We start from the raw sequence: 18486 nt of genomic DNA, 5'->3' as shown, positions 1-18486 counted from the left end.
AGGCACCTGCCGGGGGTGACACTGTTCAGAGGGTACATTGTCTATTGTCATGCACCTGCCGGGGGTGACACTGTTCAGAGGGTACATTGTCTATTGTCATGCACCTGCCGGGGGTGACACTGTTCAGAGGGTACATTGTCTATTGTCATGCACCTGCCGGGGGTGACACTGTTCAGAGGGTACATTGTCTATTGTCATGCACCTGCCGGGGGTGACACTGTTCAGAGGGTACATTGTCTATTGCCATGCACATGCCGGGGGTGACACTGTTCAGAGGGTACATTCTCTATTGCCGTGCACCTGCCGGGGGTGACATGGCATCCTTTAGAGAGGCACCTGCCGAGGGTGACACTCCTCCGGTGACACTGTTCAGAGGGTATATTCTCTATTGCCATGTACCTGCCGGGGGTGACATCTTCCCCGAGTGACACTGTACTCAAGGTACATTCTCTATTGCCGTGCACCTGCCGGGGGTGACATCCTTTTAGAGACGCACCTGCTGAGGGGTGACACCCTCCTCGGGTGACACTGTTCAGAGGGTACATTCTCTATTGTCACACACCTGCCTGGGGGTGATGCCCTCCCCGGGTGACACTGTTCAGAGGGTACATTCTCTATTGTCACACACCTGCCTGGGGTGACAGCCCTTGGGAGCAGCATCTGCCACAAGGGACATCATCCTCCGGTGGCACTGTCCTCTGTGTGCACCTTCAATTGCCATGCACCTGCCTGGGGGTGACAGCCTCCTTTGGTGGCACTGTGCTCGGGGTGCACCCTCCCTACGTGCAGTGACAGCCTCCCTGGCTAGAACATAAACTCTGTCTGGACCACATGAATTGTTTACATTCAAAAAAAAAAAAAGAAAGAATGGATGTTCATCCCAAAAAACCAGCATGATTGAACACCGAAATCGGCACTTAGCCTATCTGGAAAGTGGTCCTGCCACATTCTAATAGTGTTAATTTGTAGCTCTTTGTTTCTCATTCAGCTGCACGAAGTAGCAGAAGGCAGTCACAAATGCAATCTGTGCTCCAAGGTAATAAAGAGCTGTTTGGGAAGCTGGAACAGTGTGTGTAAACACAGGGTCCCTGATAAAATAATGACCAGCCTATGCAACTGTGCTATCATAAATAATAAAACAGCAGCTTAATTCAAGAAATCCAATAACATAAATAACTAAAATAACAAGCTGGGGGTAGAACAGAAAGGTTGCTGTAACACAAAACCGTTTATAGGATGATGAAACCATCTCTGTTCAACCAGAACAACTGATGTACATGAAGGCATAAGAGAAGCAGCATTTACAAACAGCAAACTCTGGATGAGATACAATGCTACAACCTCCTGGAATGCCTGAGAAAGCTCTGCCTTCTCCAGGCAGCTGCAAAGCTGTCAGCCCATGCAAACCTCTACCCTGCAAGCTCTGGGCAGCTCTGCTCTGCCTTTGGGGTTTGTTTGATCTCCCCTTCCAGTCCTGGCAAGCCCTGGCTCTGCCTGAATGAAACACCACACAAAGAGGTGTGAGCTCGAGCGGTGTTTGTTTAATGGTTAAACTAATGTGTTTAACAAGAGCTGCTGCATGGAGATGCACTGTTCTGCTGTCCTGCTTGTTTCCTGAAAGCTGAAAATTTTTCACTAAATCTCAGAGCAAGCTGATGCCCTGAGTGTTTCCACTGCCTCTTGACACACACAGGAGCTCTCTATTAGAAACATCAAATTATATTAATCAGTTTTTTAACTGACAGGATATATTTTGGGGGCTCAAGGTTTGCAGGTGACTCACAGAAAGGCTTTGCTTGGCAGCAAGGATGCCCCCAGGTGGGTCAGCACCTTCCACCCTCTCCACTGCTGCTGGGAGCTGAGAGCAGAGCCTGGGATGCTCCTGAAAAGCAGCGCCTGGGCTCAGCCTTGAGAAGGTTTGCTTAATTTCCCTCTGGCTTTTGAGAACCCACATTTATGTGTGTGTATGTGTACCATGGGCTCCTCACTTGCAGACACGGGGGAAGGGAGCTGTGCTGGCAGGCAGGAGCTGGAGGGTCTCAGGAAAAGGCTGGGTGGGGCGTGTTGCTAGGAGATGGAGACTCCAGTCTGGCAAAGTGGCGCTTTTATTTTTGGTGCAGATCACACAAAATGGTATTTGACTGTGAAGCAGGGTAGAAATCTCTTCTCCTTGCTTGCATTCATCTCTGAGGGATCTGTTTTGTGTAGTAGCGTTGCAGCTCATTTAAAACACAAATCAAATGTAGACGGGTTGGTGTTCAGTCCAGCTGGAGGCTGGGTGTTTGCAATCTCTGAGAATCTTTTCTTTTCCTATTTTCTTTTTCCCTGCTCATTGAGAAACCCCTTGTGTGAGCAGCAGGATATATGTCTCTCTTTAGGGGAGGGCATCCCCACATGCCTCTGGTTCCTTTGTGGCTGGTTGTCTCTTGTTTTTTCAGTCACTGTGAGTTAGCAGTTGGGTTTTCTGGGTTTGGGCTTATTAAATCCATCCTGCCAGGGCTTGTTCTCCCTTGCTTTGGTGCCTGTGTCTCTTGTTACACCAGGAGCCCCCATCCCAGCTGGCTGCATGTCCACCCTCCTCACAGACAGGGACTGGGCCATGGCACAGGGAAAGCTGCCATGGAATACCTGGCCCTTCCCTCTCCCTGGTCTGCTGCCAGGGCTGGATTTACAGGAGAAATTAGGTCTTAGTGCTAAAATGTGAGATTTTTTTGCACCCATTTGTGGGATGCAGGAGTCCTGGGCAGAACACAGGTGGGTCCCTTGCAGCTCCCACAGAGTCTTTGGCTCATGCTCACATTGTGCTGGTGGCTCCTCTCAGGCACCAAACTGCTTTCACTGGATATTCAAAGGGAATTTTTTGGAAATGCAGGGCTAAGCAGCAGGATGCTGAAGGGCTGGGAGGGCACCAAGGAAAAGCTGGGTGCTGCCTTCTGCAACACTTGGCTTTAGTCACCATTTGGTGTGGGTCCAGGACCTGCAGAAGGATTTGTAGGTGAACATCTCCAGCTGTGTCCAGCCTCCCCCCTCACACCCTGCCCCTGTCACCACATTTGGGTGCTGTATTTTTCCAGTTCAATGTGACAAAAAAAAAAAAAAAAATGTCAGGGATGCTGTGCATCTGTTAACACAAAAGCTCAACTTCTGGGGCATGCTATCCAACCCTTGTAAGTGCTCTAAATCTGTGGATTTTCAGTAGGATTTGCATTCCCAGTCTGTTTCAGGAGGAGATAGTTAATGAGATAATGCAGCAGTGGGTAAACTGTGACACATGAAATGGGATTTTTTGAATGTTGGAGAAACTGCATGCATCAGAGGCAGCTTATGCACATCAGATTTGTAACCAAGCAATTCCCATTTATATTATGTAAGTGATGCCATTTATCAAGCCCCATGTAGCAGGCAAGAGCAGATGTTGAACCATTTGTGCTGCAGTGTTGGAAATTAACTTTTCTGGGGGTTATTAAAATTATTGGTTATTCAAATACAATCTTGTGAGTGTAATATAATGGAACAACAAACAGCATTACTCAAAAAATGTAATTGGTGTGGGTCCAGAACCTATTATGGCCACTTGTTGGTGTTGGGTGAAAATCTGTGTGGCAATATGTGATGCTCTGGTGGGGATGCGAGCTGAAAACTCTGTTTGAGAGAGGGGAAGGAGGGTGGCATTCCTTGCATTGAAAATAGGACATTTTGAGCATGCACATGATAAACAGCCAGTTCATGAGGAGGCTGCTGAGGAGACACTGCCTGCCTGTGCAGGCACTGGGTGCACAACACTCTAACCAGCAGCAAGGGAAGGACATTATTTCTGAGAGGATTACTCCTACATGAGAATGAGACTTCTGGATAAGATTTTATTAAGGGCACAAATGAGTAATTGGATTCCTCAGCCCATTAGAATGTAACAGTAATGAATTCCTGCTATCTTTTTATATGCCCTGTGATTAGTGTGATGGTTTGGTTGGGGGTTATTTTTAAAGCAGATAGTTGTGGTTGGGCTCTGTGATCCTAGAGGTCTTTTCCAACTTAAAAAATTCTATGATTCTCTATGCACTAATCCCTTTTGTGCAATCATGCAATCAATTTTTTAGGCTTTGTCCACAAATACGAAGCCCAATATGGGGTGTGAGGTGAGCTATACAGAAAGGTCAGGGTGTATTGTTTTATTTTCATGGTGGTTTACCCTCCTTTTCTTTACAAGTTGTGGGCAGTCCAGTTCCTACAGAAACTTTGTAGCCTCAGCAGCAAATTCTGGAAGACAACTTTCAGCTGGGTGAAGGCAAAATCAGTGACTGTGAGCTCCTTGTAGCAGCAGTTTTTTCCCAGTGGTTTGCCAAATTTGTTTTCTTTTAGGGCATAATCTGTGAGATAATCCCAGCTCCTCTGGGAAAGCACTTGCTGCTGAGGAGGAGTTGGAAGTTTATCCTCACCCTTCACTTTGCACCCATGAGCATCTATCCCAGGGACAGACTGAGGAAGAGTTTAGGCCTGTGCAGTAGATCCAGCCTTTTTTGACCTTGATATGAAACGCTGTTTAAAGATCTGCGACCTTGCAGCCTCAGTCCACTATTTCCTTGCCCCATCTGAAGCATTTTCTGTATCCACCAGGGAGGAGCAGCATGTTCTCCACGTCCACAATGACCAGGACAAGAATAGGGCTAAAATTAAACCACACACAGATGGCATGAAACGAAGAAATGCTTGGAGCGAGGCTTACTGGAGTGTCAGGATCTGCTATTTGGATGGGGCTGTGGTGTGCAGATGTTCCTGCCTGGGGTGGAGGGATGCTGGGAGCTCAGTCCCTGCACGTCCAGTGCTTCCTGTCTCAGCCAGGACCTCAGGATTTGCGTTCAGCCCCTCTGGGATGCTGGGAAAGCTGTCAAGGGTTACGTGCAGTTAAAGGGTTGGAGTGCCCAAAGTAGGAGAAATGGAGCTGAGCTAAACTCAAAAAATCCCCATCCAAACCTTCCACTTGGCTGCTGCCAAGCCCTAATCTTTAAGTGGCTTTTATTTTATTTTTGCTTTCAAGCTCCCTGCCTGGGAATCTGCCAAAAGTTGGACCTCTCTGATTAACCCAAACTGCTCTGCTTTTAACAGGGCTGAGCTGTGAGGTCACTAAGCCCAGAATAACCCATGGGGCTGATATTCCTCTGCATCTTAGGAGCATCTTCAGTGCCTTGTGCTACCTGCAGCTCAGGACAAAGCTTTACCTGGGGGAAATCAGGAGTTCTAGTTCCCATTTCCAGTTGTGTCAACATATCACCTTCAATCACCATTTTTTAAGCAAACCTGGGTATTATATTATTTTTATTTAGCCCTCAATCTGTCTGTGTTTCAGTTCCCCATCCTCGTAACTCATTCCTCCTCCCCTCCTGTGTCTGAGAGGGCATTTTAGGCTGGAAACTCTCAGACCTGCTCTGAAAAATGTCAGTATTTATGGCAGGGCATTACACTCGGTGGCAGGCTGTGAGTATGATGGGTTGACTGTACCTTTGACAGATTTGTCCCCGCTGTTGTCCCTGGGCCGGGCTGTAGCACATAGTCCTGTTTGTGTGTGTGTTTTTAATAACCGTGCTGTTTTCACTGAAATGCCTCCCTCTCCCTGGCCCTGGCACTCTCAGGGAATCACTCTCGCCCTCTCTCATCACAGTGGCAAACTGAGAAAGGTTTCCTTTAGTCAGCTGGGGGAGAGGAGGAGGATTTATGAATCGGAGAAACACATTCCTGATGCGGAATAGGCACATTCCCCCTGCCCCCCGCCCCGCTGCCCCCCGCTCAATAAAAGCACCATTTGTGTGGCAAATAGCCAAGGGTTTTATGAATACAGCTCTTACTTTCCCCAGCTGCTAGGAACCTTTCTCAAATATGAATTAAAATAAAAAGCCTTGCTAGACACTTTTAGCGCTCATAATTCTGCTATTTTGGGTCTGCGGTGGGGAGTTCTTGCATCAGAAATCTTGGTTGGAGAGGCTTGAGTGGCTTCTTTCAAATATTATTAAATTGAAAAAAAATTCTGGAAGATGTATGACTTTAAATAATCTCCCACATTATAAGGGTCATCAGGAACTCAATGTGATTATGTCCCTAGATTTGATGCTTCTCTCGCTGTTATGGCTGTGAAATTCTGCCTCTGATATTTTATGGAGGCTTCCCCTTCCTTCAGAAGCCATTGGGGTGAGTTCTTGAGGAACTGGTCCAGTTGAGATTAAGTATTTTAATAAATAAACTACTGGGGGAAAAAGGTTGAGAGATTCCATGCATAAGAACATCCTACAGGTCTTAAGAAAAGCATTTTAGGTTCCCTGACAGGAATGAGTTTTGGTAGGAGATGGGGGAAACCACAGTAGCATTAGCAAGATGGTTGATGAAAAATCAAATTCAAAATCCATTTCTGACAGCAGAACTTTTCCCCCTCCTCCTGAATATATACTTTTGAGAGAGCAGCCTGAATAACTTTGGATATCCACAATCAGTGACAGGGGGATCACCTTCCAGGAGGGAAGGGGCTCACACTGTGGCCACGGGCTCATCAGGACCTTCCCAAACACTTTGTGCATCTGTATTCCAGCCATGTGGCAGCCAGCAAGGCAGGGAAAAAAGTCTGGACAAATATAAAATCTCACTCACTCAGATTTTGAACATGAATCAAGAAAATGTGTCCGGGGAGTGGAATCTAGCTGTGTGTAGGTTGCAGTGGCATGAAGATGGAGTGGGTGTAAGTTGCAGACATTCATTCAATGGTCTCTCATGTATTCCTAGAACCTGTGCACAGCAAGGAGAGGTGGAACTGAGAGCCAATCTTGCCTTATGAATTAGGATGGCATGGCAACAGGACGGCTCAATTTATTTGCAAGTTTATTTACAAGAGATGTAGAGATTTTCCCCTTCTGTTGCGTCAGCCTGAAACCCGACCAGATCAGAGATAAAATGTAGAGCCTCCTAGAGATGGAAAATCAGCCAAAATGGCCTTTGCATTGGGATATACACTCAGAAATTCAGATTTTTGTTGACTGGTAGAAAACTGTGTGCTCCCCTCATTGCACATCAATCCTGGTGGGATTATCTTTGAGGATGAGAAGTGCCATGTCCGTAATGGCCTTCAGAGGCTGCCACCAAACAGATTTTGGTTCCATGAGTGGCATTGCAGTGTGGCTGTGAGCTGGAGGCTCCTCCAGGGCTGCAGCAGCACTGTCTATGTGGGTCACTGAGCTCAGCACGGCCGCAGTGGGGAACATGTGAGAGCTGCCACCCTCATTTGGAGAGCAGCCTTAATTATCCAGCAGCTCTGATGAGAAATAATTGCTCAAGGCTTTAGCGCAAGTTGCCATTGTCCAAGAAGTTGTTGTCCCTCGGCTGCTCTGCAGGAATTTTGTGCACCCAGGCTTTCCCTGGCATGGATGGAGCCTGGAATTCCTGGGCTTCCACAGAGAGGTGAGACCTTTTCCAGGGGCAGTGATGATCCCTCAGCTAAAAGGGGGAGCACTGCACAGCACAGCACCCTGACTGTGTACAAAACCCTCTGAAATGTGTGTGCCAACACCAACCTGCAGCATTCCAAAGGGACACTGCCCTCCAGCCCGTGTGTCCCACTGCCATGGAAAAATCACAATGAGTTAGGGCCAAAGGGCCAAAGTATCATCACCAAAAGGACATTACTCTTATTTTACCAGTCAGGAGATTAACTACAAACCACACATATTAAAGGGTGTCTTCCCTGTTTCCCAGGCTTCCGAGTTAACCTCTATCCAATTCTGTCTTTACTAACCCAGCAGCAAATTGGGAAAATAAACATAAATTTAACCATCCATGTTAAAAACAAACAACCCAAAACCTCCTCCATGAGAAATAACAATCTTTGGTCTCTATTTTGTGTTCCTAAGCAGCAGCCTCATGACACCCTAACTAGATGTGTGCAGCAGTAGTGCTAGATAGTCAGGGATATCATATTTTACTTAGGCTGTATAGTGGGTTTGTGCATCAATTTAATTTTACAGTCTTGCTATGGCTGCTTTTATAGGCAGGGATATCATTTTACTTGTGTCCTATTACAAGCCTGTGCATTAGGATAATTTTCCATTTTTTTTTCCAATTCCTGCTGAATGCAGTTGGCTTTTCCCATGGACTTCAGTGTATGTTGTGTCAGGAATTTACTGGTTGATTGGAGACATGCTATATTGTAATAGTCCTGCAAATATTTTCTAACCAACCCATGTGATACCAGACACCGTCCTACAGTAGCATTTTTGGCCCATTCTCGTGCCTTGTGTAAATGAAAGCGATTTTCACTGCTGGCCTTCCCATCAGCTGCTCCTGCTGCCTCCAGATTAGATCTCCTTATCTGGTTTTATCATTTCTGTCAGTCGGCCATCCTGGTTTAATCCCTCCTGCTCTGCTGAGGCCATGGAATGCTCCCAGCCTGAGGATGCCCTGTGGGATGGGAGCCTTGGGGCTGCCGTGGCCGTGGGAGCCGTGCTCACATCCTCTGCTGAGGTCTTTGGAGACCTGCTCTCAGATGGGAATCTTCATTTTTCACAGCCCGCTTGAGCAGAAATCAAAATGTTTTTGCCAAGTTTGCTGGGCCGGGAGGGAAAATCTGGAAGGTGCAGATGTAGGTGGAATCTCGTGGGCTTCCCCTGAGAGCCCTCCACCAGCATGCCTTGCTGTGCAGGAATTAGAGTGACAAAGCTTAATTAGTGCAAAATGAGGTCTCATTGAGTCAGTGGCATATCTGGACCAGGCTGGGGTGTGTAACAAGCAGGAATACAACAGAGGACTTTGGGTCTTGTGAGCCTGCACATGGAAAGGGAGCCCTGCTGTGCTCCCCCACCATCTGAGTCACACATGTTCAGAGAAGGTGCTTGGGATTTGGCTCTTGTCTGTGCATGGGAGGAGTGGGAGATAAATCTGAAGGGTTTTCCAGACAAAGGGAACTTATCGAGTAGCACTGAAAGCAGAGGGCGCAGAGCCAGGCTCGGATTTGGCCCCTGCTTTGAGCAGAGTGGAAAGAAACTGTGGCCAGGGATCAGCTGGAAAACCATATAACCCTTCCTGAGACTGAACAGCAGCTTTGCTGAGAAAGTCTGACCTGCAATACAAGCATGAGAAAAATAAAGAGGGCAATGACTGACACAGTGATTGACAGCATGTCTTGTAGGACAGCCTGCAAACTCGGCTGCTGAAGGTTCTCCCATGTGTGGGCTCTGATGAGGCAGAGCTGGAAAATACAAGAGGTTATAGTGGAAAAAAGTGCTGCTCCTGATGCTTTTCACCTCTTCAGGTTTGCCTTTTCCTTGCCCTGCCTGCATCTCAAATTCTGGTTTAGTTATTAAATTAGTTAGGGCAAATAGAAGCAGTGGGATTAGCTGAACAAATTAATGCATCCAAACACTGAGGGCTTTTTTATTTGTTGAAGTCCTCATTGTGTGTTAGATCTCAACTGTCTTGTGCTCTACATTCACTTGACCATATTTGCTGTGAGTCTTTATTCTCAGTTTGTAAAGTGTCCAGTCTGACCCGTTTCTTTCATCATTGTTTTTTTTAGCTGTCCTTGAATGCATCCAGAGGAGGGTAACAAATCTGGAGGGCACATCCTAGGAGAAATGGATAGGGATGTTGGGCTGGTCTCATTTGGAATCAACTGCCTGGGACATGGAAAGGGAGGTGCTGAGCTCTTCTGCCTGTGTCCAGTGATTGGACATGTGGGAATGGTTCAAAGCTACACCAGGGGAGGTTTAGGAGGTTTAGGAGTGTAATTGTGTTGAGGAATTGTGCTCACAATAATAAATGATAAATAAATGGTGTCTGCCGCTTTTTCTCCTTTCTGAAGTGATTGCAGCTACACAGGTAGGGGATGGTAGATGGGATTTTTGGCTAATGGCTGCTTATGCAGTTCAAGACAGGTTTGGGCTCTTGTACAGGGATGCTCTTGGGTCTCCATGTGCAGTAGGAGCAATTTTTACTCTTAAGGCAGCCCTGGTGCTTCTTGAGCCATAATGAAGAAAGCTTGTGGGGTTTTTATTGCAGAGCTCATAGCTGGAATTCTGGATTCCTTGCTGCTTATCCTTCATTTGGAGTCCAAGGCTTTCCTGTTTTCATGAAGGATGAGGCTCTGTATTATCAACACAGCTTTCAGCACAATCCAAAACACAGCTCTGTACTAACTCCTACGAAGAAAATTAACTCTACCTCAGCCAAAGCCAGCACAGAACCCTAAGAAAAATTCCCACAAGAACTAACCTCATATCCCATCCTACTCCAGCTGCAAAGCAGAGGTTTTTGGTCTGCCTTCTTTGACACAAACACTGAGCAGTGTCTATTAAGACAGCTTTCCAAAACAAAACCCCATCAAAACAGAAGGAACTGTGTATGATATTTCCAAGGGCAAAAATGAGACTCACTGCTTAGGGAGAGTCATTTGAGTATTCAAGATATGCAAACCTGTGGGACATGTACTTATAATTACTTGATATTTCCCAGTTATTTTTAACTGATGTATCATCTGATGTAAATCTCTTTTTTATAAAATGCAGAGTAGCTCGAAGAACAGAGCGCCTCAAATCTTGATTCAGGCAGCTTTTTATCAACCTTTGGAATTCAGCAACAAACTAAGAAGAAATTAAGGATTTGTGTCAGACAAATTGGAGATGTAAACAGCTGCTGGGCTGCCTTTTGCACCCTGTAGGGAATTTGTCTGCTTTTTATAGCAGCTCTTGTCACCTAACACTGAAGGATTTTGAGCCATAGCTTGGGATCCCTCAGCACTGTTTCACAGCAGTCAGTTAATAGAAGACATTGTTCCCTGTAATGTAATGCTATAATTGTTTCAACTGTTTTGTTCAAGTTCTTTAATCTCTCCTCATGATCATCCCCTTCTGCATTTTTAATTATCAATGCTTTACATGAAGAAATGCTGAAGTGTGAAAGATTAGATAAGGAAACATCCAGCTGCCCTTTGCTCAGAGGGGCTGTGATCAGGGCTGTTGCACTGATTTGTTAAACCACAGCCTGTGTTTTATCAGCAACACACATATCAAATGCACTGAGCACAACAAATAAATACAGCTTCCAACAGGAAAGAGACCCCTTTCAGCATGGTGCTTCTGCTTGCTGGCTCATGTGAGAGAACAACGTTTTTTGTAGATGAGGAATGATGGAATAGGTCTGTGAGAACAAGATCAAGCTCATTTCAGGCCTGGGGGTGGCTGCTTTGCTCCTGGCTCAGAGTGACCCCTGAGCTGTCACACAGATGGCCTCAGGCAGCACCCAAGGGAGAGGGCAGTGCTCAGGGCACCCTGTTCTAAGGGGGAGCTGACTCTCATCCAGCTGGGACGCCCTCAGGATCTTCCCCTGTGCCCTCAGGCTGGGGATTCCAACCATGCCCTGTAGAGACCACGTTCACATTCCAATATAACTGGTGAGACTGGCTCTGCCCATACCCTGTTGTTTTCCTGCTGTGCAGAAATGCACCTGTTTCTGACAGATTTGGCTTCATTTTATTGTAGAACAATTCCTGAACAATTTAAGCCAAGCTTTCCTATGGCCAAAAATGAAGTCTCCTTACCCTTCTGTGCTGTTTCACCTGAGATTAATCTTCAGCCTTTGCCCAGGTGCAGGTTCTGCTGCTCCTGATGTGTTGAATGATGTTGGGCAACATCTACCAGCATCTCCAGCTGCCTGGGAGGTCTGTTCCACCTTAGATGGGGACTTCAAAAATTGAAGAGGAAAGACATTTTAGCGGGGCCTGTTGTGACAGGACAAGGAGTAGTGGGTTTAAATTAAAAGAGGAATGATTCAGACTCGATATAAGGAAGGAATCTGTTTATCATGTGGGTGGTAAAACACTGGCACAGGTTGCCCAGAGAGGTGGTGGATGCCCCATCCCTGGAAGTGTCCAAGGCCAGGCTGGACAGGGCTTGGAGCAACTTGGGATGGTGGAAGGTGTCCCTGTTCATTGCAGGGGGGTTGGAATGAGATGGGCTTTATGTTCAGCCTAAACTATTGTATGGTTCTATGATGGCCCCATTTAAATGGCCATGGCCCCATTTAAAATCTTCCTGTCCTGCAGAAGCAGGGGAGGAAAGGGCACACATGGGACTGTTGGAAATATGTTGAAGAAACAAGATAGAGTGTGCACAACATCTTTAAACCAAGACGAGAAAGAGCTGAGTATTGCTCCAGGAGCCCAACACAAATATTCCTCTTGCTGGTGGGAGATGGAGCAGCCCCCTGCCTTGTGTCCTGCCCTCTGTTTGTCCATTCAGGACACTCTCCAGCTCCTCCTGCTCTCCTCAGGCCAGGGGGAACTGCAGCTATTTCACAGGCAGCACCATCCACTGGGTTTTCTTAAATACTCTGCAGGGCCTGGCCTGACCAAGATCAGTCGAGCAGGTATGTTCTTCCCACATTAAAGCCAATTAACTCTGGATGGGGATGAGTGAGAGCAACATTCAGTCCAGCTTTGCCTTCTCTGTGGATAAGTTCACGTTGGCTGAGGCTGAGTCTCAGATCTTTCCTGGAGGCAGAGCCTCCTGTGCGAGTGAAGGCCGGAGCCATTAGAGCAGGGCAGGGCTTTGATCTCAAAATTGCACCACTTGAAATTGCAGATGAAAAAAACCTGAGTTAATAAAATAGCAGGCAAGCCTGCAAGCAAATCACTCCAGCTTCTCCAAAAGGATCAGCCCTTGTGCCTCTGAATTAGGGGGCAGAAGCTGTGCACCACCCCAGAGGCACGGCAATGCTCCTTGTCAGAACTCAGCACATCCCTTTGGATGCCCAGAGCTGCCAAGGACCCCACCGGGGGGTTCGGAGACCCTGGCATGCTGCCCAGAACACCTGGGGATTTGATTGTGACCCCTGGAACAAGTTACCAGCTTTGTATGAGGACCTGAAAGTCACAGAGGTTTGAATGGTGTAATAACAAAATGATCACTGGGTGAAAATGTAGATTTTAGGATTTTTGGTATGGGGGTTATGGGGACAAGATGGAGGAATCAGGGCGTGTCTAGTCCTTCTTCTTTCTTCTTCTTGTTCTCCATTTTTTGCTGTGATGTTGGCACTTTGGGATTGGTTTAGAGTAGAAGTGCACTGTCTAACATAGGTGACGGGTATTGGGAATTAATTGTAAATATGTTATTTTAGAATAGAAGTGCACTGTCTAACATAGGTGATAGGTATTGGAAATTAATTGCAAATATGTTATATTTAGAATAGAAGTGCACTGTCTAACATAGGTGATAGGTATTGGGAATATTGGGAATTAAGTGTAAATATGTTATACGTAGTTTGTAGTATAAAAAGACAACACCGCCTCCGGGGTGGTCAGAGTGCCTGTGGCTGCCTGGCTGAGCAGACCTCAGCTGGGCAGAAAGAAAATTTTATAGATAAGAATTAATAAACAACCTCAAGACTGAAAAGTGAAGAGCTCTGACTCGTTCCTCAGTTGCACGGGCTGAAGCAGAGACATCCTGCACATCTCGGGGCAGAGAACATCAACAGCAACCCGAGAGCTCCTGATGGCCTCGGCGCAGGAAGAGCAGGGACGTGCCAGCTCTGGCAGGGCAAGATGCCCGCAGAGGCAGGGAAAAGCAGCACAGGGGTGGGTGGGAGTGTGCCACAGCTCCTGGGAGCAGCGGAGGAGCTGTGGAGGAGCAGCTCCGTGCAGCCTCCTGCCCTGGCCCCGAGCTGCGGAGCCGCTGCGGTCGGCACCGTGCCCGGGCAAATGGGGCTGGCTCTGCAGCCCAGTGCCACCCAGCAGCTCCCAAACCAGACCTGACTTGCTCCCTGCCAGCTCCAGAGCAGCCTGAGCAGGGTGGATAGACGTGCCCCGAGGATATGTCTGCATTGCAGTGCCGAGGTGAGGCCTGGGCTGGGTGAGACGGAGCTAGGCTGGTCCCTGGGAGCCGTGGGGCTGCGGAGCACCCAGGACATGGGAGGTGTGTGTGCTCCTGGCTCTGGGATGTGCAGGAGGAGGAGGAGGGAGGGGTTTTGCCTTAAAGAGCCTCATGATGCTTTTGGGTACTGAGTCTGGGTGGTGGAAGGACTTTCTGTGTTGTGCTCATCAGTGGGGTGGCCATGCTGTAATGATCACATGGGAAAAATCATAAAATTGTGGATTCATTTAGGTTGAAAAAGCCCTTTGAGGTCACTGAGCCCAGATCTGCCAAGGTCACCACCAAACCATGTCCTCAAGTGCCACATCTACACATCTTTTAAATCTCTCTAGGGATGGTGACCCCATCCCTGTCTCAGGTTGCCTATTCCAACACCTGACACCTTTTGGTGAAGATATTTTTTCTAATATCCAATGTAAACGTCCCAGCCAGCAGCACTGGGAAATGGACAAATTGGTGATGCTGAAATTGGGAAAAATACACTGCTCTCTTCCTTAGAGTGCCTGGATCTTTGGGTTTGACTGAGGATCCTCAGCCCCTGCAACCTGGCAAAGGGACAAACCCCAGCCCTTCAGCTGGGTGGTTCATCTCCAGGAAACCAAAACCATCCAAACAGATTTTGGATGGCTCTAGAAAATATTTCCTTTTAAAGGTGTCCCATCTCCTCAGTCTGTGCTGCAAATGTGGTTGCTTATTCCTGAAATTCTTCTGTACTAGACAAAGAAAAAAAAAAAAGAAAAAAGAAAAGGTAGATAAAGAAGTGGTCAGAAGAAATTTTATCAACCCAAATCATAGGTGATTTTCAGTAGGGTCTTGGGAAATAAAGTCTGGCATGAGTCAGCAGCCCCTGGAAGAATTTTCCTCCTGGCAGCTCCAGGCACCTTGGGAATTTTCTCTGCTCTCAGCACTCAGCACTAGATGGCATCCAAGGTGGCAGTTTGGGCTCCCAAATGCAGTCCTGGGCTCTGAAATTATAATGGCAGCTGGATTAAAAAAATGAAGGTCCCATCTAGATGAGGGGAAAAAATCAAAGGGCTGAGGAGGTGGAGTTCTCCCATCTCCTGCTGCCATCTCACCGTGGTGCAGCCCCTCCAAGGTCTGTTCCACCACCTCAGCTGGGTGCTGGGCCACCAGGGCAGGAAAATAATGGGACAGAGGGAAGAGCAAAGGCACCACCCACAAACCAAGGTGCATTCAAGACTGCAGGGATGCATTCACCCATCCTCCTTTTCCTGAGAATGCTGCCAGCCTCGTGGGTGCTGGGGCACACAGCACACTGCACACATTGCTCTGTGGGGTCCCTCTGCAGCCTGGGGTGACTGGAAATGCAGCTGCTCTGAGCTGGAAAACATTTCCCAATGAGGGAATTACCTTTGCATCATCCACTGTGTTTACTAAATGAGCCAAATTGTCCCTAGGCCACTGATGGGATTTGGGAGAAAGCAGAAGCACCATGAGAGACAACAGACAACCCTTGCCTGGGAGATTTTTTCTCCTCTTCACCTTGCAGGTGTCTGTGGGATGAGGAGGGGGAGTGTCCTGCATCTCTGCCTGTCATCTGTATTCTCCTGGCTGGAAGGTGGGATTAGCCCCCCCAGACTCCAGCTTGGGGAGCAAATTATTTGCTTTTATCCCCTCTCAGCTATGCCATGGCCATGAACAGGTTCCTCAGGAGAGGCAGCAGCCAGGAAGGGGCCAAATGCACACAAAGGTGTGAGGAGCAGCCAGGTAATGGTTACATGGCCCTGGGTGGCTGCCTGGAGGTGCAGGAGCCACAGGAGAGACACGAGGCTCCCTCCCTGCCCTGTCTGCACTCTGCAGGTGACCTTAATTCAATGAGCACTGTGGGATTGCCAGCACCATCTCCTGTGCCCTGGCCCTGCTGAGGAGCATGCTGAGGTCCTGAGGTGACTTTACAGCCACCTCTCCTGATGGTTTTTACTCTGTCTGCAGCTGAGTAAAGAGTTCTCAGGTCTGAATATCTCACCACTGCCCAGAAACAGTTCTCCCTCTGAAACACCTTTATGCTCATGCCTTTTGTTTTTCTTTTCCTTGTGTTTTCCTGGTGTGAACTCAGCATCAGGCAGGGATGCAGGAGAGCTTTATTGAGGTTCTGTTGGAGGTTGAAATACTTCTCTTCCCAAAAGTATATGTACCTACAAGGAATAGCTTCAACCCAAGCCCTGAGTAGGCAGAGGCACTACAGAGTGCTGTTTGTGTGTCCATTCCCTGTGCCTGCAATTATGGGGAAATTGCCATCGTGTAAGCAGCAGCTGTATGAATAACTCTATTATTTGTTATTATTAGTCCTAGATGTGTGTTTTTCTTGAGATCATATCTGCACAAGAAGGCACATTAATAATAGCCTTTTGAACTGGCCAAGTTTAATTTCTATGGATCGTGAAACTTTTGAAGCAAGGTGCTGTTTATTGCTTTCTTCTGAAATCAAAGCTCTTGAGCGGCAGCAGAGAGAGCTCTGCTGTGTTGTCCAGGCTGAGTTCTTGTGAGGGCAGGCGGTCATGTTGAGCTCACCCTCCTCATCTGGCATCAGCAAAAGGGTCTCGTGTTACAGCCTGGTGCCAGCCTATTTTAGGAAGCAAGATTCCCCTTTTATGCAATTATTTTTCATGTGAGTTTAAGTTCTGTTCTCCTTTGCTCTTTTTCTGTTTCGGTCTGTTCTCTCTCTTGCCTTCAGGTGGGGTGTGTGATACAGAGAACAGCAGCTTCTCGGCCACCAAGGTGCTGTCTGAGTCTGCAAAACAGGAGCAAGAATGGGTCAAGAAATAGGAAAAACCATGTGGAGTGTCCACAAAAGGACATGGAGCTGCTGGAGTGAGTCCAGCCACAAGGATCATCTGAGGGCTGCAGAACCCTGGGGCAGCTGTGAGTGCTCAGCCCAGAGATGGTTCCAAACAGACCTTAAAGTGCCTGAAGGGGATCCAAGAGAGCTGGAGAGGGACTTTGGACAAGGACATGGAGAGGACAAGAGGCAATGGCTTCACACTGACAGAGGGCAGGGGTAGATTAGACAGCAGGAAGAAATTCTTCCCTGTGAGGGTGGTGAGGCCCTGGCTCAGGTTTCCCAGTGAAGCTCAGGCTGCCCCATCCCTGGAAGTGTCCCAGACCAGGCTGGAGAGAGCTTGGAGCCACCTGGGATGGTGGAAGGTGTCCCTGCCATGGCAGGGGGTGGAACAAGATGATCTTTAAGGTCCCTTCCAACCCAAACCATTCTGTGATTCATGTTTTCTCTTTGAGGCCATTATTAGGACTCTTCATCCAAGTACCGTAGAGAGGAGTAAAATCAGGTTCCTTAATGCCCATCATGACCTAGCAGTGTTTTTTGGGCTGCTTGTGAGATGCTCACAGAAGCACAGGCAGTCACAGAGCCACCCAGGCTGGCAGCCCCAAATCCAAATGAAAGCAGTAAAACAGTGCCTTCTCAGACTTGTGTGATTTGTGCTTTTGCATTTGGGTTTGTCACCCCAAAAGCATTTTGCCCCACTTTCCCAGCAGCTGATGGCCCAAGATTTGCTGAAGGCAGGAGGGTGTAAAGGTAGGAGAGCCTAGGAAAGCCTAGGAAAAGGTGGGCAGGTGAGGACAGGTAAAATGAGAACCCAAAATGCCTCATATTGAGGGGGGAGAAGTGTCTTTTTCTTTCATTTTTGAATCCCAGTGTTTCAAAACAGTCCTGTGGTTTGGAAACAGGAGGATTTTGACATTCAGTGTTTGATGCTGGCAATTCTGATAAAGGAGATAAAGGGTCCGTGGTGGAGCACAGGAGTTATTTGTGGGCTGTTGGGCAATGCCTGTCAGTGAACCTGTGTCTTTGTGTGTTTAAAGTGTAGTCCCTGACATTTGCTGCCAATTTTAAAGGGATTTACTCTTTGCTATTTCATAATCCCTGATTCAGAGCAAATTTGCAGATTTTGAAGATCAGAAGAGACCATTAATGCCCTGGTCTGAGTCTCTGGATAGCTGAAGCCACCTAATTTCATCTCCTCCTGTACTGAGCCAGATACTTTGTGTTCAGCTGCACCACAAAGCAAGACATGAAGGTAGAAAGATCAACCACTAACCCAATACTCAAAAATGTGATCCAAGGTTTGATCATTGCCACTATTTAAAATAGAGTGAGCAACGTGTTTCTCATTTTCTTTAGTCCACCTTCAGGTAGAAAAACAATTTATGCCCAAAAATTCATGTAAAAGCAAGTATTTCTTCATCCTGTTCAAAATAAAGGAAAAGATAAACTGGATATATATCCCAGGGAATCTGCTTGGCTTTACAGGGAAAATAGCATTCTTCTAGTGGTTTGATGATGTGGTCTGTAAGGCAACTTTGTGTGCATGTGTAAAATCATTTGAGTTGCAGTAAGGTCAATATCATAACTTGAACAGATCATTTTTTTTCTTTACAGACATTTCTTCAGCCTTTGGAAATCCAGTGTCCCAAGCAAAATTAAACTGGCAGAGAAAACTGAAGCAAGAAGGGAAATTTGTGCACTTAGAGAGAAAATGAAAAAGTTTTTTTAACTGGAATTGTCTATGACAAGTGTGACAAGGCTTGACTATTAAAAGGCTGTGTTGCAAGA

Source organism: Agelaius tricolor, unplaced genomic scaffold (genome assembly GCF_023055355.1).
Source record: "Agelaius tricolor isolate 1412-34295 unplaced genomic scaffold, bAgeTri1.0.p SCAF_11, whole genome shotgun sequence".
Taxonomy (NCBI): Eukaryota; Metazoa; Chordata; class Aves; order Passeriformes; family Icteridae; genus Agelaius; species Agelaius tricolor.
This window is presented reverse-complemented; position numbering follows the sequence as displayed.